Consider the following 26,374-nt stretch of genomic DNA (forward strand, 5'->3'; position numbering starts at 1 on the left):
GATTGCTAGAGACTACTTGAGGGTTATATATGTGTATATGTACATATGTGTGTGTGTGTGTGTGTGTGTGTATACACACGGATTTTTCATTAAGGACTAGAATAAAACATTGTATAGCTAATGAAGCAGCAAGCTTTTGTTAAGTAGCTACTATGGGCCTGGCCCTTTGCTAGGCACTGAGGATGCAAAGACAAAAGAATGAAAGAATCCCTACTCTAGGGAGCTTACGTTCTAATGGAGGAAACAAGGACATACATTTATACAGAATAAGTACCACTGCATCCAGGGCCATCTGCAGTCATCCTGATCTGTATCTGGCCACTGGACCCAGATGGCTCTGGAGGAGAAAGTGAGACTGGTGACTTTACACAAGCCTGCTTCACTTGAGTCCAGTTCACTTGTAAGTCGTGACATCGCCTTCCTGATGTCATCGGTTCTCTTTGAGAATGAAGGACAAACAACAAACTAAAAAACAAATGTCTAAGACCAGATCGAACTTAGGACGATGAATTTTCCTGACTCCAGGCCAAGCACTCTAACCACTGGGCCATCTAACTGCCCCTTGTATTTATTAATGGGTCTTAATGTGATTAGGGGAGTCCCCTACTCAACTTCAAGTGCATTGACCCTTGAGCCTTTGTCTGGCACTCTGAATGCACCTTCCCAAACAGGGTTCCATCTGGCCTATAGACATCTAGTTAAGAAGGAAAATGATTGATGCTTCATTAGAAGTCTCAGTGAATGAGCTGCACCAGGATGAATAGGTTGCTTCAAGATAGGGAGGATGGATATCAAAGGAAACTTGTGATGGAACATAAAAGCAATCTTCATCTTAAAATGTCTTGGAGACATTTAAAAATAAAATATGCAGTAAACTGAATATCAGGGGGCGGCCAGGTAGCACAGCGAGTAAGAGCACCGGCTCTAGTGTTGGGATGATCTGGAGATTGAATCCCGGGCTCAGACACTCAGCACCCACCCAGAAACACCTGGCCTTGTAACCTTGAGCAAGTTACTTAACCGCAATTGCTTAGGGACGGCCAGGTGGCTCAGCGAGTAAGAGCACCGGCTCCAGTGTCAGGATGACCTGGATCAAATCCAGGCTCAGATACTCAGCACCGCACCCAGAAATAACTGGCTGTGTAACCTTGAGCAAGTTACTTAACCCCGATTGCTTAGAAAAAAACAAAACAAAACTGAATATCATCCTTCTAGTCATGAAGGCTAGAAACCTCAGAGTTATCCTTGACTCCTCATTCTTACTCTCCCCTATCCAATCAATGGTCAAGTCTTGTTTTAACTTTTTATTTTTATTTTTTGAGGAGGGAAGACAAGGCATTTGGGGTTAAGTGACTTGTCCAAGGTCACACAGCTAGTTAAGTGTCAAGTATTTGAGGTCACATTTGAACTCAGGTACCCCTGACTCTAGGGCTGGTGCTCTATTCACTTGCCCCACCTAGCTGCCCCGTATGTGCCCACTTCCCTCCTTTAATGCTGCAATCACCCTAGTGTAGCCCCTGTCATCTTATTACCTGAACACTTACAATAGCCTATTGATTAGCAACCCTGCTTCAAATCTCTTCTCATTTCAGTCCAGCCTTTACTCAGTCACCAAACTGATCTTCCTAAAAGATCAAGTCTGACTATATCACACCATTTGATAAACTCTGGTGCCTCCAGGATCAAATACAAAATGCCCTGGCTTTCGAAGCCCTTCATAACTTGGACTCCTTTTAACCTTTCCAAGACTTCTTCCACTTTATTCCAGCCCCTTCCCCCAATTCAATGACAACAGCATCATTGTTGCTGTTCCTCAAAGAACACACTGTCTCTAGATTTCAAGGTTTGTCCCCCAGAACTGGAACTCTCCCTCTTCATCTCCTATCACCTGGCTTCCTTCAAATCTCAACTAAAGTCCGATCTTCTGAAAGAAGCCTTTACCAGTTCTCTCTAATCTTAGTGCCTTCATTTTAAAACCTGTTATCAGGCTCTTTGTGACCTCACTTGGAGTTTTCTTGGCAGGCATACTGCAATGGTTTTCCATTTCCTTCTCTAAGTTCATTTTACAGATGAAAGAACTGAGGCAAACAGGGTTAAGTGACTTGCCCAGGGTCACACAGCTAATAAATATCTGAGGCTGGATTTGAACTCAGGGAGATGGGTCTTCCTGACTCCAGGCCCAGCCCTTTATCCACTGTGTCACCTAGCTGCCCTCCCCTTTAAGACCAAACCCAGTTTATCCTCTTTATATCTTATTTGTACATAATTGTTTACATGTAAGCTCTCTGAATACGGGGACTGTTTTTTTTCCTTTCTTTGTGTCCTTGGTATAGTATCTGACAAATACCAAGCATAAATGTTAGTTGACTGATTTACCTTAAGTGCAGCTGGTGTGAGAATTATGTTTTAATGGATGTTTTTGGGGCAGAAGCATATGGGGAAATGCATGTGCTGACCTAATAGAAGAGAATTCCTGCCCATTTTGCTTTTATTTTTCCCTTTGTGAGCATCGGTCATAGGCCTTAAGTGGACTTTTCCAAATGAAGAGACAGAAGGAACTGAGGCATTTGTGAAGTATCCTAGAAAATGTTGTGGGTGCTACATGTGCTTGCCCTCAGAGCCCAAGAGGAATTCAGGGACAGTGTTGTTTCTGGTCCATGCCTACTTTTTAGAGGAAGGGAAATTTCCCCAACTGTGTGATCTTAAAATCTAACCTTCTATTCAGAGACGGAGATTTCTTGGGCAGTGACAATTCTAGCAGATAATATGTGAGTGATTCACGTTCCAAAGTTTGGGAACTCAGCCTTCTAGGGGACTTTTCTGTTCAGTAGGCTTCTTGGAGAGATGATCAGATGATGCACATAACTCTTGGTTCTAGGAGGAGTAAGCAGCAAAGGTCCTGAAGTCACAAAAAGAGATTGGGACCTTGCTACTCTGCCCATTTTCCCCTGCCCTTTCCTACCCCATTCTCCCCCCACCATACCCTGCCCCTGCATCCATTTTGCTGAATTATTTCATCAGTGCAAAAGGGCCAGTTGAGCAGTTCCAAAGTGTGTTTTCTTTTCCAGAGGGAGACTAAGCCATAGGTTAGCACCACAAGTCTAAGGAACATTGTGGGAGAAGGGGATTCAATGTATTGGTAGAGAGACATATAAATTCAGTTTCTTGGTGAGGATCTGTAATCACAGAGTCAAATTGAATATGAAGGATTTTAGGACCCTTTCAAAAAGCGACTCAATCCCCCTACACAACTACACACACACAACTTTACCCCCATTGGAGAGGAAAGAGAATTATGTTGATTATGTATGGGCCATTGAGAGTCCCTTTATATGTATTCTCCATTTGTTTATTGGTTCCAGTAAGGCCTTTGTGTTTTGTGCCTTTTTCTATAGGGTAAAATTAGGACCTTTCCATGCTCAATATGCATTTATTACCTTGATTGCTTGTAGAGGAGTTGGGGGAGTCCTGCTACTCACATTTGTTGTAACCTAGACACAAGATAGATTCAGAGAATCCCCAGAGTAACCTCTGGGTATGAATAATAAAGAACACAAAGAAACGCTCTTTTAAGGTAGCCCTCAAGATTAAACTCCAATGTGTATGAAATTAGGGATTCGGGACCCTGAGCAGTACATTACATAAATATAGTCAGTTGAATCCTACGTCTTGGTATTCCGTAGGCAGAGGTAGCTGGAGAAACGAAGAAGTTCAAAATTTCTGTTCAAATATATATGAAGAACTGCTTATGTGCAGAAGACAGTGCCAGATGCTAGAGGTGCAAATGACAGGACCTCCTGCCCCAAGGAGTTTACAGTCTGGTTTCCTATGAGAATCTGCAGTGATAAGTCCTCTAAACATTTTTGGGTTCAGTGATTTTAGAAGCTGGTAAAGAAATAAAGGAGAATGTGGGGCATGTGATGGGGAATTGAGATTCTAAAATTCTTGATAGATGAAGTAACTCTACTTGGAAATATCCAGCTCTTCCTAACTCTACTGTCCGTGAGGTTCTCTTGGAAAAGATACTGGAGCCATTTGTCATTTCCTTCTCCAGTGGATGAAGGCAAATGGAGGTTAAATGACTTGCCCAGGGTCATATAGCTAGTAAATGTCTGAGGCCAAATTTGAGCTCAGGTCTTCCTGACTCCAGACCCAACAGTTCATTCATTGAGTCACCTAGCTGCCTCCTAGGCAAACAGAGTTCAGATGACTTGCCTGGAGTCACACAGTTAGCATTTGAGGCTGGATTTGAATTCAGATCTTCTGGGCCCTAGGCTTAGTGCTCTATCCATCAGACCTAGTAAGTACCCTATCCACCCAACCTTCTAGCTGCCCCATCTAAGTCTCTTACTATCTGACTTATTTACCGAGTGCTAAGTTGCATACTGTTAATTTGCTAGCCTAAAAGCTCCTTCATATAGTATAAGATGTTGGTTTAAAAAGAGTAAAACTTCAGAGGTTCAGAGGTCTCCTTTTTGGTGTCAGTTAATATATCAAGTACACTTTCCTGGAGCCAAGCAGGCTACATCTGTCCCTTACATTTCTAGGGTACCCTGCCTTTTCCATAATGCTGATACTTATTATCTGTTACTTGATGCTTTGTGACTACCTCTGCTTCTTCATCTGTAAAATGAGGATAATAGGGGCTGCTAGATGGTACAGTGAATAGAGCGCCACCAGTTAGGAGTCAGTCAAATCTGGCCTCAGATACTTAACACTTACTAGCAGTGTGACCTTGGACAAGTCACTCAACCCCAATTGCCCTGCCCTTCTCCTCTCCAAAAAGCAAAAAAAAAAAAAAAAAGTGAGGATAATAATAACACTTAGCTCCCAGGATTGTTGTGAGGTTCAAATGAAATTATTATATGTAAAGTCCTTTGCAAATCTTAAAGCATGATATAAATGCTCGTTTTTATTGTTGTTGTTAATGTTATTGTTATTATTATACTACCTCCACCATCTCTGGAGAGAGTAGGCTCAGACTAAGTCCACCAAATTCAGTTCAATTCACAAACATTTATTAAGTGCCTACTGTGTGCTAGGCATTGTGCTAAGCCCTGGGGATACAGAAAGGGGCAAAGGGTAGTCCTTACCCTCAAGGAGCTTACAGTCCAACGGGGGAGACAACATGCAAACAAACATGTACAAAGTAAACTCTACACAGGATAAATAGGAAAGAATTAGAAAAGGGAAAGCGCTGGAATTGAGAGGAGTCAGGGAAGGCCTCCTGTAGAGGCTAGCATTGGAGCTGGGGTTTAAAGGAGGCCGGGGAGGCCAGTAGCCAGAGCAGAGGAGGGAAAGGGCACTAGGCACAGGAGGCAGCCCGCTGGAGGAAGAGAGTGTCCATTCCACTTACCTCCAGGCTGGGCCGTTTTCACTCTCAAGGTCATTTCTTGTTCCATTTCCCCCAGAGGTTCTTAACCTGGGGTCTGTGACCTTATTTAAACTTTTTTTTTTTAATAACTGCGTTTCAGTAAAATTGGTTTCCTTTGTAATCCTATGTGTTTTATGCATTTAAGAACATTATCCTGAGAAGGGGTCCATAAGTTTTACCAGACTGCCAAAGGGGTCTGTGACTTAAAAAAAGTTGAGAAACTCTGCCCTAAATGGATTTTTCTCTTTTATTTTTTAAATGCTTCCTCCCTCTGTGGGGTCACACTTACTCAAATTATCCTGCATTTCTTTTGACTGTCCCCAGCCCATTCTTTGTACTTTGGAAATGAAGTAATGCTTGTGCAACAGTAGTTGGATGAGAGATTGGAAAAAAGATCCTGATTGTCACCTCTCATTGGGAAGCTTTCCTCCCAGGGAAGAGTGAGTTGACGTTGGTGATAATAAACCAGTAATTCTATTTCAGTATTTGATGCTCTAAAAACGGGCAACTTCACCCAGTCAGCTTTATGGTGACTGAGCAGAATTGACAGGTGTGGGATACTTTGTGTGAAAAATGGGAGTTCCTGCAGGCTAGAGACTGCACTTGGATCTCCACACTGCATTCCACATGGCGGGTGCTAAGGGAATGCTTGGTGAATGGAATGCTTCTCAACCACAAAGCAAGGAGTTGCACCTTGTTGATCAGTTTGCAATGTTGAGAGAGCCAGAGACTGGCAAAGACATAAAAAGGAAGAAGAGTTTGAGGTATGTAGCAGGAAATTGAGGTTCTGAAAGTCCTTAGAAGGGGAAGTGATTCTATCTGGAAATGTCTAATTATGTTACTACTGTGTGTAGTGGTGAAAATAGAGCCTAACAGCTACTTACCTTTGAGTTCGACCTTCAAAATCTTCCAAAATTAAAAAGAAAAAACAACTTAATTCCCAGTCTTTTCTAGTCATGGAACTGGATTTGATCTTGGCACACAATGGGTGTCGGCAGGGAAAGAGGCGGGATGATAGTTAAAATGAGTCATTACCACTCTAGGGGACTCAGACATGAAGTCAGACATTTTGAGTTTGGCAGTGAAGAATGAGGGACAGCTAGGTGGCACAGTGGATAGAATGCCAGGTCTAGAGTCAGGAATACCCCTCTTCTTGAGTTCAAATGTGGCCTTAGACACTTACTAGCTGTGTGACCTTGGATAAATCGCTTGACCCTGTTTGCCTCAGTTTCTTCATCTATAAAATGAACTGGAGAAAGAAATGGCAAACCATTCCAGTATCTTTGCCAAGAAAACCCCAAATGGGGTCACAAAGAGTTGGACACAACTGAAAAATGACTGAAATGAAAAATTATAAGTAACAGCTTCATCTCTGAGGGCAAGAGACAAATATCTAGGAGTTTTTCCCTTCTTTGTGACCCCAGAGTTTAGCACTGTGCCTGGTACATAAGTGCTTAATGAAAGCTAACTGTCTGACAGTTTGGAAAGGGTGAAGAAGCAAGGGGGTCCAGGTTACAGAACCTGAGGCTGAAAGAGGCAAGGGTCAGATCCATCTGTGATTTACTGTGAGACCTTGGATATATTGTTTGTTAGGAATGCTTTGTGGATTACTGAGGTAGCAGAAGATTAGTGAGGTTAACAGTCAAGTCTTCTTTTCAGCCTTTGGAATTTATGCAGTCCAGAGCAGAGAGGGGAGAACAGTATCCCTTCTGGATCTTCCAAGTTGGATGGTCTTTGCTCCAAGAGAGTTACTTAGGCAGACTGAGAAGCCTCAAAGAAAGTGTAAGATCTCAGTTAGCCGTTCTTTCCCCTTCTCAGTGTAATCCTGTGCGGATCAGTCATTCTTGTTTTTTGCAGCCTGGCTATCTCCTCTTCCAAGATGCTATTTACCTTTTTCATGGGATGATGGACAGAGAGCTGGCAGGAACTTTCGAGATCCTGCAGTTTCTACCCTTTCGTTACGATGATAGATGAGAAAACTGAGTCCTAAAAAACTAAAGTGATTTCTCTTAGGTCACACCAGGATTAGATAAAAAAGCCATGAATTGAACTATGTCCTCTGGCTCCAAATCTAGCATTTTGCACACTAGACCATGCTGCTTTCTCCAGATTTTATTTTTTTTTAAATAAAATAACATTCCTAGTCTGACCAAGCAAATGTGTTTTAATCTTAGGTATACGAATCCTTTGGGAAAATTATTAAGATCTGGGCTGTTCTGAGCTCTAATTATAGGCACATAAGCTAAATTTTGGTCTGGCTATCAATGAATCACTACTGTAACCTTCTGTGGCTTATTCTGCCCCCCCCCCCCATATTGGCTCACATTAAGCTCCTCGTTTGCCATAATGTAACCACTGGTCAGTGTATCCTGATCCGTTTAATGGAGGGAAGGAGGGGGAGGATGGGGAAAGGCTGAAGTGTGGGACTGGACTCTTCACATTACTTACTTAGGTTCTGGGCCATGGATGAAGATGGGCTGTTTAGCTTGTGTTTTATAACAGGCTGGACAACTAAATGCTCCAGTCTCCCCCATCTTTGTTTCTCTTTATTCACTTCTGGTGGAAAAGTCATAGGATCATAACAGCATAGATTCAGAGCTGGAAGAGACCTCTGAGGACATTCAGTTTAATCTTCTCTTTTACATATAAGAAAACTGAGGCCTAGAGGGATTAAGTGATTTGTCTAAGGTCCCACAGAAGTAGCAGAGATGGAATTGAAACCCTCATGTAAAAAAATATATTTTTATTTCTTTGGAGGGGGGAAGGTGGGGCAATTGAGGTTAAGTGACTTGCCCAAGGTCACACAGCTATCAAGTGTCTGAGGTCAGATTTGAACTCAGGTCCTCCTGACTCCAGGGTTGGCGCTCTATTTACTGCACCACCTCGCTGCCCCTAAACCCTCATAAAAAAAAAAATATATATATATATATGTATATATATATATTTATTTTTAGTTTTCAACATTCACCTCCAAAAGATTTTGAGTTCTAAATTTCCTCCCCTTCCTTCCCTTCCCCGCTCCCCAAGATGGTGTGCAATCTGATAAAGGCACTGCATATACATTCCTATTAGACATTTTCACATTAGTCATGTTAAAAAAGGATTAGAACCAATGGGAGAAACCATGAGGAAGAAGAAAAAGAAAAGAGAGAGCGAGCAAATAGTCTGCATTGATCTGCATTCAGACTCCATCGTTCTTTCTCTGGCTGTGGATGGCATTTTCCATTGTGAGTCCTTTGGAACTGTCTTAGATCATTGTATTACCGAGAAGAGCTGAGTCTATCAAAGTTGGTCATCGCACAATATTGCTGCTCCTGAGGACAATGTTCTTCCTCCTGGTTCTGCTCACTTCACTCACAAACTCTTGTCTTTTGACTTCACACCCAGCATTTTTTTCCACTGTGGTCCAGAGCGGGTAAAAAGTCATCTTGGCTAAAATGAAGGGTGACATGAGGTGGAGTGAGAGGAATCATCATTCATAGTAAAGGGAATAAAGTTAGAAAAGTGACAGCACGTGGTTAGAAAGGTGGCTGTGAAAGGGGATGGCGTTTGCCGCTGGGGGACAAAGAAAGGCAGTACAGACAGAGTTCGTTGGCTCTCCAGCGTCCTGTGGCCAGGCTGAGTAGCTAGTGCACGTTCACTCGGGGGTTTACAAGAGGCGGTGTGTTTGCCTAGCACTTGAGAGTTTTGCAAATTGCTCCAGAGTCATTTTTATGAGTTCAAGTCCAGCTGTTGTTCCCGGCCGCTTTCAGTGGTTTGGCCTCCTAGGCCAGTTTGCAATTGCTTGCTGTTGACTCATGTTGTTAAAGGGTGCCACCTGCTTTGAACAGTTTGCCTAGTTCAACTCCAGACACATAACAAAAACACCCAGGCAGGAAGGCAGTAATGAGGCTCACACCTCGAGGTTTACAAGTTGAAACCAGGCTCTCCTGATGCCAAGTGTGGAGTAAGGTGCAAACCCAAGAGAGCTAAATCTAAAGAGTCGCAGGCTATTTGAAGACGCTTTCTCCTGGGCCCTCAATGACACTTGGCTTGGGGGCAGGTGTCTCAGCATCCTTGTCAACGCATCACAGTTTAATAACCATCTCAATGGCACTGAAAAATTCACAGATGGCCCCACTCCCCATGCTTTTTTTTTCACACTAACTATTCAAACTTGCTTCTCAGTTTGGGACAAATCTGCTGAGGTTTTCCTATAATAGTTTCTACTGCAATTTATAAGGAAAACAATGTGAAAAGAACTTTGGGGTGAAGGGAGAGCTAATGCCATGATGTAATTGATGGGCTGATGTAGAAGCATTGACTTATTATTTAACAGAGAGGGCAAAGCCAGCAGCTACAGAACAGAATGTTTGATTTCATAGTATGGCTCCCAGATACTAGGTTTAAAAATACTTTGTTAAAAGAGTAAGGTGAAATAGCTCCTCCCACCCTAGCCTTTTTATAATCTGAATGGTTTTCCTTGATTCACCTTATAACTTAAAAATCCAAATCTAGGGGGCAGCTAGGTGGCGTAGTGAACAGAGCACAGCCCTGGAGTCAGAAGGAGCTGCATTCAAATTTGGCCCCAGACACGGAACATTTACCGGCTGTGTGACCTTGGGCAAGTCACTTAACCCCAATTGCCCTGCCTTCTCCCCTCCAAAAAAGACGAAAAAAAAAGTCAAATCTAATCTTAAACAAAAAGAAAATACATCAATATGCTTTGTATGGACATCAAACTATTTGGGAACAGAGGTAAGCCATATATGATTAAGTAGCTGTGTTTTCAGCAGGATGACTGCCTCAGGATGTAAAACTCAGAATGAAAGCTTCTTGAGGGCAGGGAATGTTTCTTTTTTCCCTTTTCATTTTTTGCCTTTGTATCTTCAGCATTGAGCATACTGTCTGAAGAATAGTAGGTGCTTTTGATGAGGGGCAGCTAGGTGGCATAGAGCACAGGCTCTGGAGTCAGGAGGATCTGAGTTCAAATCCTGCCTCAGACATTTGACACACTAGCTTTGTGACCTTGGGCAAGTCACTTAACCCCAATTGCCTTGCCTTTCCCACTCCAAAAAAACCCATGACCTGGTAGCTATTCCTTTGGTGGCCTAATGAACCATATAGTTCAGTCTCTCAACACATTGTAACTGGGCCTATAGCAATAGCCTCCTAATTGGTCTTTCTGCCTCAAGTCTCTCACTTCTCTAATCTATGCTCCACTTAATAGTCAATAAGCATTTATTAAACACCTACTGTGTGTTAGGCACTGTACTGAGTGCTGGAACACACAGTTCCACACAATTAATAAAGTGATATCCTTAAAGGAAAAGTCTATTCATGTTACTTCCCTGCTTAGTAAATTCCACTGGCTCCTTATTATGCTTTTCATGTTTTGTTTTGTTTTGTTTTAAATCTTTTAGATTCCAGGTATCCAGGGAGACAGCTGAAGTTGCTTTATCTTCAGCACATAGTTGCTGTTTTGGAGAGGTTTGAGAGGTTGTGAGGATCAGAGAAAATCTCTAGTCCTCCATCATACTTCTCCCATCTCTTTATTATCGTTAGTATTAAATATAAACTCCTCTGTTTAGTATTTAAAGTCCTTCATATCCTGGCTCCTGCCTACCTTGTCAGCCTTGTTATACAAGGTATTGAAAAAAATCTTTGTCTTTCCCAGTGCCTAGCACAGAGCAGGCATTTAATATATGCTGTTGCTTTGACGATTGGGGTCAAACCTCTCCAAATTTAGCTAGGTCATCAGCCAGAGACACAGAATTTGTCACTGGGTCCATGCCTAATGTCTTTCCAGGTCAGAATGACCTGCCAGAGCCTGGTGTAGTTTGTTTCATATGAATCCTGTGGTTGATCAGAGTTCCTAAACTTTTCAAAATTTTTATCTTAATGATATTGTAGTTTATTGTACAAATTGTTCTATTTCTTTGCATTAGTTCATAAAGATCTCCTCAGATTTCCCTTAAACCATCACCTTCAGCATTTCTTATGACAAATACTATTCTGTTATATTCATATAGCGTCCCTTGTTCAGATATTCCTTAATTCATGGGTAACCCCTCAGTTTCCAATTCTTTGCTACTGTAAAAAGTGCTGCTATAAGTATTTTTGTACTTAGAGTTTGCTTTGCTTAGGAGTAATCTTCATCTGCCCTCCCTCTTATTTTATCCTCTAACTCCTCTCCTTTCCCTCTTATTTTCCTGTTAGGTACAATGTATTTCTGTATCTAATTTTATATGTGTATTTGTGTATAAGTGTATGTGTATGTATTTATATGTATGTGTTCTTCCCTCCTTTGGCCGGTTCAGATGAGAGTGAGGTTCATGTGTTGTCTGCCCTGGGAATCCCTCCTTCTTTGTTTATATAGACTTTACTTACATATCCTGATTATGTGAGATAACTTTCCCCATCCTTCCTCTCCCTTTTCTCCACTAAAGTATTCATTCCTCTTCACTCTTTCCCCTCTTCTTTTAAGATCATTAAGATCTCACGATCTTAAGAATCACTCCTAGGTCCTCTGTCTAATTAAATTCCCTCTATTTCCCTTGATGATGGTAGGGTTCAGAGAAGGCACATGTATCATTTCCCTATATTAGAATGTAAACAGTTTATCATTGTTTAGTCATTTATGCTGCTTCCCTCATCTTTTCCATTTCGTGTTTCTCTTGACTCTTGTGTTGGTACCTCAGAGTTTCTATTCAGCTCTGGTCTTTTAATCAGGACTACTTAGAAATCCTCTATTTCATTAAAAATCCATTTTTCCTCCCGTGGGATTATACTCATTTTTGATGGGTAAGTTATTCTTGGTTATAAGTCTATATTCTTTAATTTCTGAAATATTGTATTTCCTACTCCTTTATAGTGTTGGCTACTAAATTGGGTATGATCTGGACTGCGGCCCCTGCTTATAGTATTTTTTTTTCACCTAGTGTAACAGCAAGCATATCCAGGATGGCTGCTAGCCCAGGATCTTTGATCTGCTTTTCTAGAGGAAAACAACTCAAAAGGGGTTAACAATCTTACTTTAATCAAACATATATATCGTTTACTTAGTTCAGGGGAAAAAGTCAGCACCCCAAACTTCACAGAAAATGCAAACAGAAATGACAGGCAGACAAAAAATACGGACAGAGAAAATAACACAATTTAACAGATCAACAGACAGAGCTTCTAGCTGTCTGACCATTACATACATACATAGTTACCAGAGAGAGAAGCACCAACATCTGGGTCTTCAAAGGCAGGGGGCTCAATAGCTACCCAGAGTTTCATCTAGTCAAATCTGGCCAAATCACACAACTCTTCCCATAAGTGAGCCCCAAAACAAAGCACTCACCTCAAGAGTGTATGTGTATATATATATATACATACACACACACACATATATATACACACATATATATATACACACATATACACACCCTTCTTCGGGGTCAGAGGACATCACAACCTTCCTGACCCACTGCCTAATTACGAAGTAACAAAAGGTATGGGTCTTCCTGAAAAACAAGCCTCCCTTGAGCAAACCTCTCTTGTTGGACTCCGAGTGAGGCCCATTAAGGAACAGGGAAGATCTTCAAATTCCCTAGGTCTATTAAGGGGCAGAAAAGATCTTCAAATTCATTTCCCATTACACCTAGAAGCTCTGGATTTTGGCTATAATGCTTCACAGAGTTTCCATTTGGGGGTTTCTCTCGGATAGTGACAGGTAGATTCTATTTCCACATTTCCTTCTGGGTCTAAGAGAGCTGGAGAGTTTTCTTTTATGATATAGTGAAATATGATTTCTAGCTCTCCTCCATCGGTTTTCTAGGTTGGTTGTTTTTACTATGAGATAGCTTATATCTTCTTGAATTTTTTAGTCTTTTACCATTGCTTTAGTTGTCTCATGGAGTCATTATCTTCTATTTGGTTCATTATAATTTTTAGGCATTTTTTTTAAAGCTTGGATAACAGTTTTGTATCTGTGATAAACTATTAATTTACTTTCTAATTCCTTCTTCTATAATTGTCATTTCTTTTCTGATATTTTCTAGCACTCCCATTTCATTTCTAAAAAAAAATCAGCTTTCTTTTAAACTTTTACTTTAGCTCTTCCAGGAATTCTAGTTGAATTTATGCTTCACCTGTGCTTTTCTTTGAAGCTTTGCTTATAGATGTTCGGGTGTCATTTTCTTCTAGGTTAATATCTTGAGAGTTCTTGTGACCATAATAATTTTTTATAGTGAGATTCTTTTTTGTTTTGTTTTTTTTTCATTTTTCTTCCAGCTTAACACCTGACTTTGGAATTTATATTAGGGTCAGGCTCTGTGGACTTCTGGAGGGAATGCCTGGTCTGAATTTGTGTTCTTTAGTGTTATTCTGCTGTTAGAAATTCTTGTGAGTATTGAGTATTATGTTATTCTAGGACTTCAGATAGCTCAGGCTAGGTACTTGCAAGCTTAAAGTGCTCTCAAGATGGTCTGATCAAGGGAAAAATCTGGTCATTGCCTTCTGGTCTGAGCTCTGAAAGTTCCTGACCTGGGTTTGGGTCTGAGTAACACATTTATAGGCTTGCCCCTGGTTGGAGTTCCAGGAGACTTCAGAATGGGCTGGAGACTAGAAATGAGACTTTTATTCCATTCCTGAGGTCAGAGTCATACAACCACACAGCTGCTGCTTGCTTAGTACATAGTATAGGGCCTGCAAATCATTCCTTAGCCTGGAATGCCATTCTGAGGTCTCCTCCTGAGTCTACCCTAGATCTGTGATGTGGCACTGGGTAGTCAGTGACAATGCTACCAGTTGGCACCTTTTTCTGGCACCTTGTACGAGGTCAGGACCTCTTTGCTGGGTCTGGGACCTCCTCTTGCCCTGGTACACAGTCTTTCCCTGCTTTGGAATGTTCCATGAAGCTCCGACTGGATTCCATCTCTTGTGTCTGCATACCTTCTGTATGCTTACCAGGGTTTAGAAAATTACTTACTGGGATTTTTTTTCCCTTGGATTTCCCAATCAGGACCCAGACTAGTACATTTTCTAGATCTATACAGAGGGGTTACGGAGTAGAATTCTGCTGATCTTCCTCCTCCTACTCTGCCATCTTAGATCCATCTCTGGTTGCTGCCTTTTAAAACTTTTAAGTATAATTGAGTGGTTTTTATGATGCCAGAGTATATATGTCTCAGTATTACAAAGCTGGTAAAGCTGGAGTATCAACACTTTAACTAATGATATCAAAGTGTATTCAATAAGTAAATACACAACCTAACTAGGGAATTTTTTTGAGTAGTGACATTTATGATTCCCCTCCCCCCCCATTTATTCAGTTCCCTGAATGTCATTGCAATTGGAATATACTAGATATTGTCCTCTGATGCTGTTTTTTTTAAAGCAATTGGGGTTAAGTAACTTGCTCAAGGTTACATGGCCAGTTATTTCTGGGTGGGTGCTAGGTATCAGAGCCCAGATTTGATCCCAGGTCATCCCGACTCTGGGGCCGGTGCTCTTACTCGCTGTGCTACCTGGCCACCCTGTGTGCTACCTGGCCACCCCCTCTGATGCTATTCTTATCATTCTTGGCAGGAATTATAGCATTTGGGACAGCTAGGTGGCATAGTGAATAGAGCATCGGCCCTAGAGTCAGGAGGACCTGAGTTCAAATCTGGCCTCAGACAATTGACACTTACTAGCGGTGTGACCCTGGACATATCACTTAACCCTGATTGCCTCACCTTCCCCCTCCAAAAAGAGAGAGAGAGAGAGAGAATTATAGCATTTAAATGCTCCTTATTTGTAGAGAAGATGGGTTTTTAAAATCTGATTTCAAGCAGGTTACAGTGCAACAGATCAGTAATGCTCAAGGGCTCTTAATTATATATCAGATTCTATATGGTCTCTAATTAAGTCCACCTGACAAGGTATCTATATATCAAGAACTAGTGGGAATGAAGACCATTGGCCACAGACCACCCTGGAGGAGGCTCAAGCTGAACCCAGACCCAGCTAGTCCTAGCTAGGGGACAACCGCCTCCCATCCCCCCTTCAGCAACCACCTCTCCCAATCAGTGACCTCCCTTTCCCTGGAGACTGTGAGCTTCACCCTCCATCTACTGCTCATTATTATGCCTATGGATTCTCCTATTTTTCTATCTCTTTACTAATCTAATCAATCATCGGTCACTTAAGAGAAAGCTCTCCCCAGCTCCTTCCTGCAGTATTCTACCCCTATCTCTTTCCATACTACCATGTCATTATCCCGCTCCAGCGCTGCCCACTGCTTCCATTATGCCTCCTGAAGTTCCTGTTTCATTCTTTTATTTGGGGCTTCTTTCTCTCATAAATCCATTAGCCCTCCCTGAAACTTGGCTCCCCTCTGATAACACTGCATCTCTACTTATTATTTCTATCACTGGCTCTACCTTCTCTCACATCCCCTCATATACTGGTCTTAGGGAGTCAAAACAACTCCTTGCTCTTCACTGTCCCTTCCAGACTTTCCTTTTAGCTCCTTACTCAGCAACCTTTTGGCATTTTGAAATCAGATAAATCAAAAATTTTCCCCCTATCCAAATTATGGAGGTCATAGAATACAGCTCCCACCCTCACCCCCAACCATGGTCATTCTCTCTCTTTTTTCTAATACAGCACCAAGTTCATCACCCTCTCTTCCCTAGCTCCTATACTAGGAGACTTTAATGTTCATACTTCCTCAAACTCTCTAAGCTTGTAGTACCTCACCTCCTTAAATCCTATGACCTCTTTTACTCCACCTCAACTATGTTTTGGGACACACTAGATCTCTCCATTACCTACAAGTGTTCCACTTCCCTTGTTAGAAACTCTGAAATTCCCTAGCATAACTCTAACCTCCTACCATTCTATTCCTTTCTCCCAATAGCTCGTGAAGATTAAGCCTGTTTGTCACCCTCATCAAAGCCTCCAATCCCTCCACTTCTCAGTACTTTCCCAGACATCATTGCTGTTCCAACTTTACTTCCCTTCTTCTCTAATCTCAGCCCAATAGTTGGCCATTTCAACACTACACTTCCCTCTGCTTTCAAATCCTTTGTGCCTTGTCCTGTCACCACTCATCTCTTGCTAAATAAACCTCAGCCCTGTATTACTCCTACCATCTGCCTCCTCTGTTCTTACTCATTAACTACTGAACACAGCTGAAGGAAGTCTCACAACTGTGCTGACTAGTTATATTACAAACTTATGTTAGTCAACCTCAACTAGGCCTTTATTGTATTGACAATTCTTTTAATTCCTCCCTAGCTGCTTACCCGTCACGATCTCCACTGAAGTGATTCCAAATCTTTGCCTTCCTTAAGCCCACCTCTCCCATCTGAAAACCCTGTTTCTTCCATTACTGATAAAATTGCAGCTATTCAAGGTGAGCCCCCTTTGTATTTTTCTCTTCATCTCAAAACTCCTTGACTCATCTTCCACTGTCTTCTCCTTTCCCCTTGTTTCTGACAAAGAAGCATCCCTTTTCCTGGCCAGGGCCAAGACCAAGACCGAGACCGAGACCGAGACCGAGACCTCTAGCTGTGTGCCTGATTTCTTCCCTTCTTGTCTTCTCTAGCAGATCACAACCTTCATATCTTCTCCCCACTAATCTTCAAACTCTCCTTATCTAAAGTTTTCTTCCCTACTGCCTTCAGACATTCCTAAATCTCTGTTATCCTTAAACCCCCCCTTCGTTAAACACTACCATTTGGTCAGACTCTCATGCTATATCTACTCTTCCTATCTTAGCGAAGAGTTCCCTACACTCACTGTCTGTTTCCTCTCCTCTCAGTAGTTCATTATTGCTTTGTCCTCGTCCTCATCACTCAACTGAAACTGCCTTCTACATAGTTAACAACAGTCTCTTAATTGTCAGATTTGTTGTTCTTTTCTCAGATCTCATTCGTCATGACCCATTAGCTGCAGTGGACACTGTGGATCACCCTCTCCTCTCTATAGGCAGCTAGGCAGATAGAGCGTTGGATCTGGAGTTGGGTCCAAATGTAGCCTCAGACACTTTACAAGCTATGTGACCCCAGACAACCTGGCTGCCTTATCTGTAGAATGGATATGATAAGACCACCTATGTCTTGTGGTTGTTGTAAGGATAAAGTAAAGCTAATATCTGTAAAGTGCTTTGCAAGCTTTAAAGCACCATATAAATGCCCCTCATCCTCCCATTCCCTCTTCCTCCCCCTTCTTCTCCTTCTTCTTCTTCCTTGACTATTAACGACATGGGACACGAGCTATAGTTTTAGAAGCGCAGGCACACAAGGTATCCTAGAGCCTGGGAATAAAAGCTACCTCCTAAGAATCTAATCTTTGAGCACAAGTTCAGGAAAGAGACCAGATGGGGAGATATACCTGTTTTGTGTTTTCTTTTTGGATCCCTGGTATGTAACACTGCACCCCACATATAGCAGGTGATTAATTAATGTTTATTAATTAGATTGCACCAGATTATGTGATCAGGACCTTCTCAAACTACCACTGCTGTGCATTTGTATACATGGGTATTCTAAAAGGACCCACTCTGGCATATGGCAAGTCTGTTGAGGATGGCTAGAACTCCCGGCTATTCCCATAGCCTTAAACCCTCACCTTTAGACCAGGGAACTCTAGTGAGCTTTCCTCTCCCTCATCTCACACTCCCCAATACAAGCAAGAGAAATCACAGAAAAGTGAATTACTTATGTTAGGAAGCCTTTAGATATCTAGAATTATAATTCAGGACTTCTGAAGACTTCTTATAAACAAACTCGTCTTGAACAATGATCATCATTTTGAGGCGAAAGGTCAAGAGTCAAGATCTCTCTCTCTCTCTCTCTCTCTCTCTCTCTCTCTCTCTCTCTCTCTCTCTCTCTTTCACACACCCTCCCAACCTCCTCCCTGGGATTTCATGAATAAGGAGCTCTCTTTACCAAGCAGATCAGACCACTGTTCTTCAATTTCCACTTTTACAGAGTTGCCTGGGATACTGAGAAGTTCATTGCTTAGCCCTGGGTCACACAGCCACTATGTGAACTCATGTGTTCTCAGTTTTGAGGCCAGCTCTCTGTCCATTTCTGCAAACTGCAGTTGAAAACCACGCAGAGACCAGTCTCTCTGGTGTGTTAAGAAATAAAGCCATTCTATCTCTCTGGGATCCAGTATTAACTTAGCAGATTTCAGCTCTTTTAACATTTGAAAGCTGTAGCTCATTTCCTTTTCAGAGTAGCTTTATCTACCTAATAGTTCCCATTACCAGCCCTTACTTGGAAGTTGTGTAATCTTCCCCACGTGGGACATTTTATTTTTAGTTCATCGAATCAGCAAAATATTCTGTTTACCAAAACTGTTCCTTGTTTTTTAGAAACAGTCTGTGAAAAAGAAACCTCTACCCTGGAGATAAAAGGAACTGTGTCTTAGTGTGGGTGCTCGGGTGTCCTCACTATAATGTCAAGAAGTCAGGAAGCATTTTGGTCCCAAATCTTCCCTGAGTGCCTAGGACAGAGCTGGGCAGAAGCTCAGTAATACCTGTGGAAGGAGCGTTGGCAAAGCTTCAGCCCTGTTAGTTTCAGGGCTAAGTTTAAGAATGTGCCACTGTGATGACTCCAATTCCCTTCTGGCTTCAAACTATGATATAAAACAGTGGAAATTTATGATATACATGAACTCATGCTACCAGAATATCTTTTATTTGTTGTCAAGACAAGAACAAATATCTTTTAGAGGATGATTAACCTCCTGTTGAACTTTTCATAATGCTACAGAATGATAACCATCCTGTAGTTCACCATAAACTTTCAGGGTATGAAAGGTCCTAGCTCACATCTAAAATGTTGGATTGAGTGATTGACCTCAATCCACTGGTCTAGGCTAGGCACAAGACAGGTCTAGAAAACCTTCAGTTTCTCTAGTCTCAGTCTGGCTCTTGACCTAAAAAGCCTGTAGAGAGACAGTTTAAGATCTAGGAAAGGTGCTGAGTAGTCTTTTTTTTTTTTTTTTTTGAGGCAGTCAGGGTTAAGTGACTTGCCCAGGGTCACACAGCTAGCAAGTATCTGAGGTCACATCTGAACTCAGGTCCTTCTGACTCCAAGGCTGGTGCTCTATCCATTGGGCCACCCAGCTGTCTCTTGAGTAATCTTAATGACATCTATACTCTTCAGTATTCTTTCAAGTTGTATAACCCTCCTCCTTCCCTTTCCTGCTTTCTTATTGTCTCCGAGAGAGCCTAGAAAAGACTTCCTTGATGGGGACCCTTCAGTGCAGAGAAGTTAAAGCCACTTACTGTAGCAGCAAGCACCCCAGCGTCCCCAGAGTGGCTGCCAACACAGGTTCTTAGATCTGCTTTGCTAAAGGAAAGCAACTCAAAATGGGTTAACAAGCTTTAGCACCCCGAACTTCAGAGTATACAGACAGAATTATCAAGACAGAGAAACAGATCAAGCAGACAGGTTTCCAAACTGTCCAACCATTACACCCATACCAAATCACAGTTACCATCAACATCTGGGTTTTTCAAAGCCAGGAGGCTCTCAACAACAGCTTCCCAGAGTCTCATCTGATCAAATCACAGAACATTTCTCAAAGTGAGCCCCAAAGCAAAGCCTCACATCAGGGCTTATATAGCCTTCTCCTGGGTCAGAGAATGTAACCACCCTCTTGACCCACTGCCCAATCACACAGCATCAAGGTGTGGGCATTCCTGAAAACCAAGCCTCCTGCCACAGGCTCCATGTGACCACATTCAGCCTATTAGGAGGCAGAGTATATTTTCAAATCAAGGAAGGTTCTCAGAGTCTCTTAAGCCTATCAAAAGGCCTAGGGGCAGGGAAGATCTTTAAATTTGCATTTCCATTACACTTACCCCCAGGGGACACAGGTAGTAATCAACTGAGCCAGCATTTGAACTAAAATAAAGTCTTCTGATGCCAAATATGATGTCTTTTCTGCTGTGCTGGGCTATCAAATGAGATAATATATGTAAAGTGCTTTGTAAACCTTGAATCATTATGAAACTATGGGCATTTGTTTTTATTGTTATTAGTATTACTTCTCCCTGAAGTCATAGGATTTAAAATTAGAAGGGATTTAATTTAAAATTAGAAGGGATATTAGAGATCATCTAATCCTACCCACTAATTTTATAGATGAGAAAATCGAGACCCAAGGGGGCAAAGTGATTTGCCTGAGGTTACATAGGTAATAAGTAGCACTTAAATACAGAGCCTCAGGTACCCAATCTAGTACCCTTTTTGTTAGCCAGACTACATGACTAATATATCAGTGCTTCCCTCTTCTTGTCCCCTAATCCTGCTTTCCTTTTTTTGGGCAAGCTTCCTTGTTACTCAAATGCTGCCTAAACATTCATGCCACCTTTCTGGAACAGAGCCCTATGCTCATGACGTGTTTCTATTAAGTTAATGAAGATAAGTTGCAATTTGTCCCTGATTAAAAAAAAAAAAGTTCGTGGTAGTTTGATGGTATACTCTGCAATCGAAAGATAAATGACATTTTAAAATTAATTCTATATTTCTGACCTGGTATGTTTAGCATTAGAGGACCAGACATATTTATTTGAAACTAAACTCTTAAGAATAATTTAACTCTAATTTATTATAATTACTCCTATCTGTGCAAGTACATTTTATTTATTTATTTGTTTGTTTGTTTGTTTATTGATTGATTGATTGATTTATAAGCAATGGGGGGGGGTTAAGTAACTTGATCAAGGTTACACGGCCAGTTATTTCTGGGTGTGGTGCTAAGTGTCGGAGCCCAGATTCGATCCCCAGGTCATCCGGACACTGGAGCCGGTGCTCTTACTCGCTGAGCCATCTGGCCGCCCCCGCAAGTACATTTTAAAGACAAATAATTTTAAGGATATATTATCATTTTACTTTGAAATACAAGTTTCATCGTATTATCTCTATATTATTTGCCTTATGGTTTAAAAAAATGCATTGTGTCATCAAGGTATTATTAGATTCCAGTCCTTCTAGTTTAAGGAATATTAAAGGGAAAGGAGAAGGGGATCAGCATTCATATAGCACCTACTCTATGCCAGGCACTATGCTAAGTGCTTTACAAATATTATCTTATTTAATTCTTCTAAAACTGTTCTTTCCCCCATTTTTTAAGTCTAAGAAAATGAGATGGATGGAATGACTAACAGACATACACATCTTTTCATGGGCTACTACTTCAGGCAGTGGGTTCTCAGAATTGGTGTGGAAATGTGAACAAGTTTCTAAGACAGGAAGGAGCAGAAATTTACATTCTAGATTCATGTCTCCCTTGTCAATTGAATTTATTTATTTTATTTTTTTGCTTTTTGGAGGGCAGTTGGGGTTAAGTGAATTGCCCAAAGTCACACTGCTAGTTTTTGTGTTAAGTGTCTGAGGTCAGATTTGAACTCAAGTACTCCTGACTCCAGGGCTGGTAATCTATTCACTGCACCCACCTAGCCTCTGTCAATTGAATTTAAAAAAAGAATTTCTAGTGAGAAGGGGCTACCTTCTTTTGTGTGTCCTCTCTATACAGTGCTGTAATGGCTTGGGCCCTATTTACACTTACGGTGGAAGTTAGAGCAGAAAACATCTCCATTTAATACAGAAATGTTCTTGTAGTAAAAGACAAGGAAGAGATGCTTTTAATGTCACACATAGTTCCCGATATTTGCTGTCTGCTTTACCAGTCTCTCATTGCTTGCTGGTGAGCCCTTCCTATTCCTTTATCACATTCCAACTTGTGGAAATGATCTCACCCCCTACTGGACTATACATTCCTAGAGAAAGACACTTCGTCACTTGTATTTTTGTATCCTCATTGCTTAACCCAGACCCTTTTGTGTAAGCTTAAAAAAAGGATTTGTTGAAATGGCTTGAACTGAGACAGAGGCAAGGCAAGGCAAGACTCCTCCAATATTGATATTTCCGTAGTCATAAAGTAAAGCTACATAAAATGCTCCTACCAGAAATCTGTCCTGGGGACTACGGCCATATGCAGGAATTTTGTCCTAAACATGGCCCTGACCCGAGGTAGATTCAAGGGATCATAGATTTAGAGCTGGAAGAAATCTAAGACTCTATGACTAACCCTTTCATTTATACAGATGAGGAAACTGAGGCCCACAGAGGTTAAGTGACTTGCTCAAGGTTACACAGGTAGGAAGTCACAGAGTCAGAATTGGAACCCAGGTCCTCAGTCCTCTCGCCTTTTCTCCCAGTGCCATGGACTGGGCAAGCTATCATATAATAACAAATCATCAGGAGATTGATTTGGAAATTCTATAATACCAGCCAAGGCTGATGCTAATTGGCCATTTTGCTAATCAATCACAAGGGAGAAAGGGTCAAGAACCCTGTGTATATCCTCTTCTGCAGGCAACAGACTGAGGACATGAGGGCTCTGCAAACAGAATAGGGATAGGCAAATCCATACCCAGATTATAGATGAGGAAACTGAGACCCAAGGGGGTGAAATGATTTGCCCAAGGTCACATAGGTAATAAATAGCAGAACTAGTAACATTGGAATGCAGAGCCTCAGGTGTCCAATCCAGTACCCTTCTTGTTAACCAGGAATTTGTTTGCTATGGATCAGGAATTTATAGTTATCCCCATTCTGGGTATTAGGGATAGGGGTAGGGATTGGGAGTAGATCTATGATTTCATTTATATAGGGAAATTCCGGGTGAAAAAATTCCCACTACTTATACAAGTTGGTGCCTTAGAGAGTGACCAAGAGGACTTAGCTCACTTATCCAGGGTCATGAAGCCATGTATAGCAAAGGCCAGTCTTTCTGGCTCCAAGGTCCATGTTCTAGCCACTGCTCTGTGACATCTATTCTCTGAAGAATACTACAGTGAAAATGAAGACTACCAAGCTTTAGACAGCTACTTACCTGTCTCCCTCTCCATGCCTTTCATTATTGGGATTGAGGATGTTGAGAGAAGTAAGGAGTGGGTAGACAACTGAGAGGTGAGGCCCCAGGGATGCTGTCATTAACTGTATGACATTAGAAGTGTCTCTTCCCTGTCTTTCACTGCTAGAATACCTATCTCTGTGTTAAATGGAGATGTTTCCTGCTCTAACTTCCACGGTTAAGTGTAAACAGGGCCCAAGCACTCATGGCACTATATAGAGAAGACACACAAAAGAAGGCAGCTCCTTCCCACTAGAAATATGGACATATATATTTAATTCAATTGACAAAGGAGACATGAATCTAGAATGTCTGTATATTTCTGCCCCTTCCTGTCTTAGAAGCTCACTGATGGGAATGGCTTAGACAATGTATGGAGGGAGAGCTTTGAGCTCTCCAGAAGAGTGACATGACAGGTATATAAATCTTCATTCTAGTCTGCCCATCAATGGCAAAGACCCAAACATGATGCTTGAAAATTGACTTATGCTGAACCAAGTCCACGGACCAGGAATTTATAGTCATCACCATTCTGGGCTTGATTATTGTTCCAGGAAGCATTAAATGAGGTCAATTCATTATTTACCTCGGTTCTCACCTCAAGGATCTTTTTTTTTTTTCAATCCCAGTTCCCGTTGAAAATGAATGATTTTTTTTTTCTCCTTTCAAAGACAATCTTAGTGGCTGCTTTTGAGAGGATCTTATTCTCTTACTGATAGTGACCAGTGGTTCTTTGCATTCAACATTTTCCAGATGTGTTCCAGTGACAGTACATGACACAGCAAAGTGCCAGTGACCTGATGCTTTAGAACTTTCTCAAAATGAGTATCTCCCTATTAGCTGAATACAGGGTAATGTGAGAAGGTGGGATGCTGAGTCCCAAGTGTTTGCTGCTATAAGGGAGAAGGAAGAAGATTTAATGTCTTTCACCCTCTGTAGATGCCTAATGACATAGGAATGAATGGTTGGTCCTAACCAAAGTGGTTGTGTAGACAATAATTCCCTCTGCCTAACAGATCCATCTAATACCTAGTTTGATATTAAAACTGTTATGGTGGGGGTGGCTAGGTGGCACAGTGAATAAGCACACTGGCCCTGGAGTCAGGAGGACCCAAGTTCAAATCCGACCTCACACACTTGACACATTTACTAACTGTGTGACCTTGGGCAAGTCACTTAACCCAAATTGCCCTGCCTTCCCCCCTCAAAAACAAAAAATAAAGTGTTAGGGTGGTTCTTTTTCTAAATTCAAGGATTTTAAGGAAATGTGTTAGACACTGAAGTGTGATAAATTCACAGGTGGCCAACTCTCAATTGTCCACAATGGGGAGAGAGGAGATGGAGCAGACAGCAACAAAGTTTATGAGATGGTTTCTGGATAGCACTGTGGCATTATGGATATTTGAAATCCTCATTTTAGTCAATTTTTCTTCCTAGGGAGGCAGGATGGCCTGATAAATAGGAGCTCTGGACTTGGAGCCTGGAAGATCTGTGTTCAAATTCAGCCTCTAATCTTTTAAACCTTTCTGAGCCTTTCTCTTCATCTCTAAATTGGTGCTTATAATATAGACTTAGTTCAGAAGATCAGATAACAGGGTAAAGTCTTTTGCAAACTTTGAAACTCTCTATAAGTATTGATTATTATTATTTCTAAAACTTTTATCTAGAGTTGCTAACAAATGGTAAAACTGACCTGGCTTTTGATGTTCATGTGTGTATGTGTGTGTGTGTGTGTGTGTGTGTGAGTGCAGGCACATGCGTGCATGTGTTTTTGTTCTTGAGCTATAATTTCTTCTGTGTTGGGAACTCCTGATGGGGGAATCCTGGATGCAGATGAACAACTTGTCTGAAACTTGCAGTCTTAGAGTTACCTGGGGGCACTAAGTTAAGTGACTTGCTTGTGGTCACATAGGTAGCCAGCTTCAGGACTTGAACCCAAGTCTTCCTGACTTTAAGGCTAGGCCTCTATCCCCTTCCTTTGTTTTATGTAGTAACATTATTAAAGAGTTGATAGAAGAAAGGAGGTGAAGGAGTAGAATAAGGGCTCGATAATCATTTTTTTTTTTTAAACAATTGGGGTTAAGTAACTTGCCCAAGGTTACATGGCCAGTTTTTTGTGTGGGTGTTAATTATCTGAGGCCAGAACTAATCTTGGGTCCTCCCTACTCCGACCTCTTACTCATTGCTCCACCTAGCCACCCCTAGGGCTCGATAATCTTTAATTTCAGCACTTGAAAAACCAGGAGTTCACTGTAATTATCATTTGGTATTTCTTCATTTAGGTGGCACAGTGGATAGGGCACTGGCCCTGGAGTCAGGAAGACCTGAGTTCAAATGTGGCCTCAGACATTTACTAGTTATGTGACGCTGGGTAAGTCTCATAAATCTGTTTGTCTCAGTTTCCTCATTCATAAAATGAGAGAGAGAAGAAAATGGCAAACCATTCCAGAATCTTTGCTAAGAAAAACCCAAATGGGGTCCCAAAGAGTCAGACATGCCTGAAACAACTCAGCAGCAACAAATTCACACTTTTTTCCTTCCATCATTTTGTATCTAATGGAGTGTTCTGTGTGAAACATTTGCAAGTAGACTAGGAGACTAAAATGTCTCATGTTCTGGTATACACGCATGTTCACAGGCATACATTTGTCTTGGCCTTTTATCTAATCAGGAGTTGAATTTTTTTTTTTGGAGGGCAATTAGGGTTAAGTGATTTGTCCAAGGGCACACAGCTAGTTTTTGTGGTAAGTGTCTGAGGCCAATTTTGAACTCAGGTCCTCCTAACTCCAAGGCTGGTGCTCTATTCACCACCCCACCTAGCCGCCCCTAGTTGAGTTCTTAAGGAAAAGTTAATTTCTCAAATCTTGGTATTGAAAAAAAAAATCCACCTTCAAAATATAATCAAATGAAATAATGTGCATAAAGTGCTTTGCAAAGTTCAAAATAATATTCTATAGGATCATATAATTAGGGATATAATGGACCTCAAGCATGCTGCTCCTGGAGTCAGGAAGTCCTGAGTTTGATTCCGGCTTCAGACACTTACTAGCTATGTGACCCTGGCCAAGTCACTTAACCTCTGTCTGCCTCAGTTTCCTCATCTGTAAA

At 41.5% G+C, this 26,374-nt stretch overlaps 1 long non-coding RNA gene across 2 annotated transcripts in view; it reads left to right on the forward strand.

Annotated features, from left to right (window-relative positions):
- LOC138160458 (uncharacterized) overlaps positions 1–26,374 on the forward strand; it is a 48,143-nt gene that overhangs the window by 11,585 nt on the left and 10,184 nt on the right. The window contains exons 2-3 of one of the 2 annotated variants that reach the window (XR_011168152.1): positions 16,625–16,742; positions 25,549–25,637. This is a non-coding gene — a long non-coding RNA (uncharacterized lncRNA). The remainder of the gene's footprint in view (positions 1–16,624; positions 16,743–25,548; positions 25,638–26,374) is intronic. The other variant, XR_011168154.1, reaches the window with a different exon arrangement.

The sequence above is a fragment of the Petaurus breviceps genome, unplaced genomic scaffold, assembly GCF_028583685.1.
Source record: "Petaurus breviceps papuanus isolate PSGF00001 unplaced genomic scaffold, PetGlider_PUasm1.0 118, whole genome shotgun sequence".
Classification (NCBI taxonomy): Eukaryota; Metazoa; Chordata; class Mammalia; order Diprotodontia; family Petauridae; genus Petaurus; species Petaurus breviceps.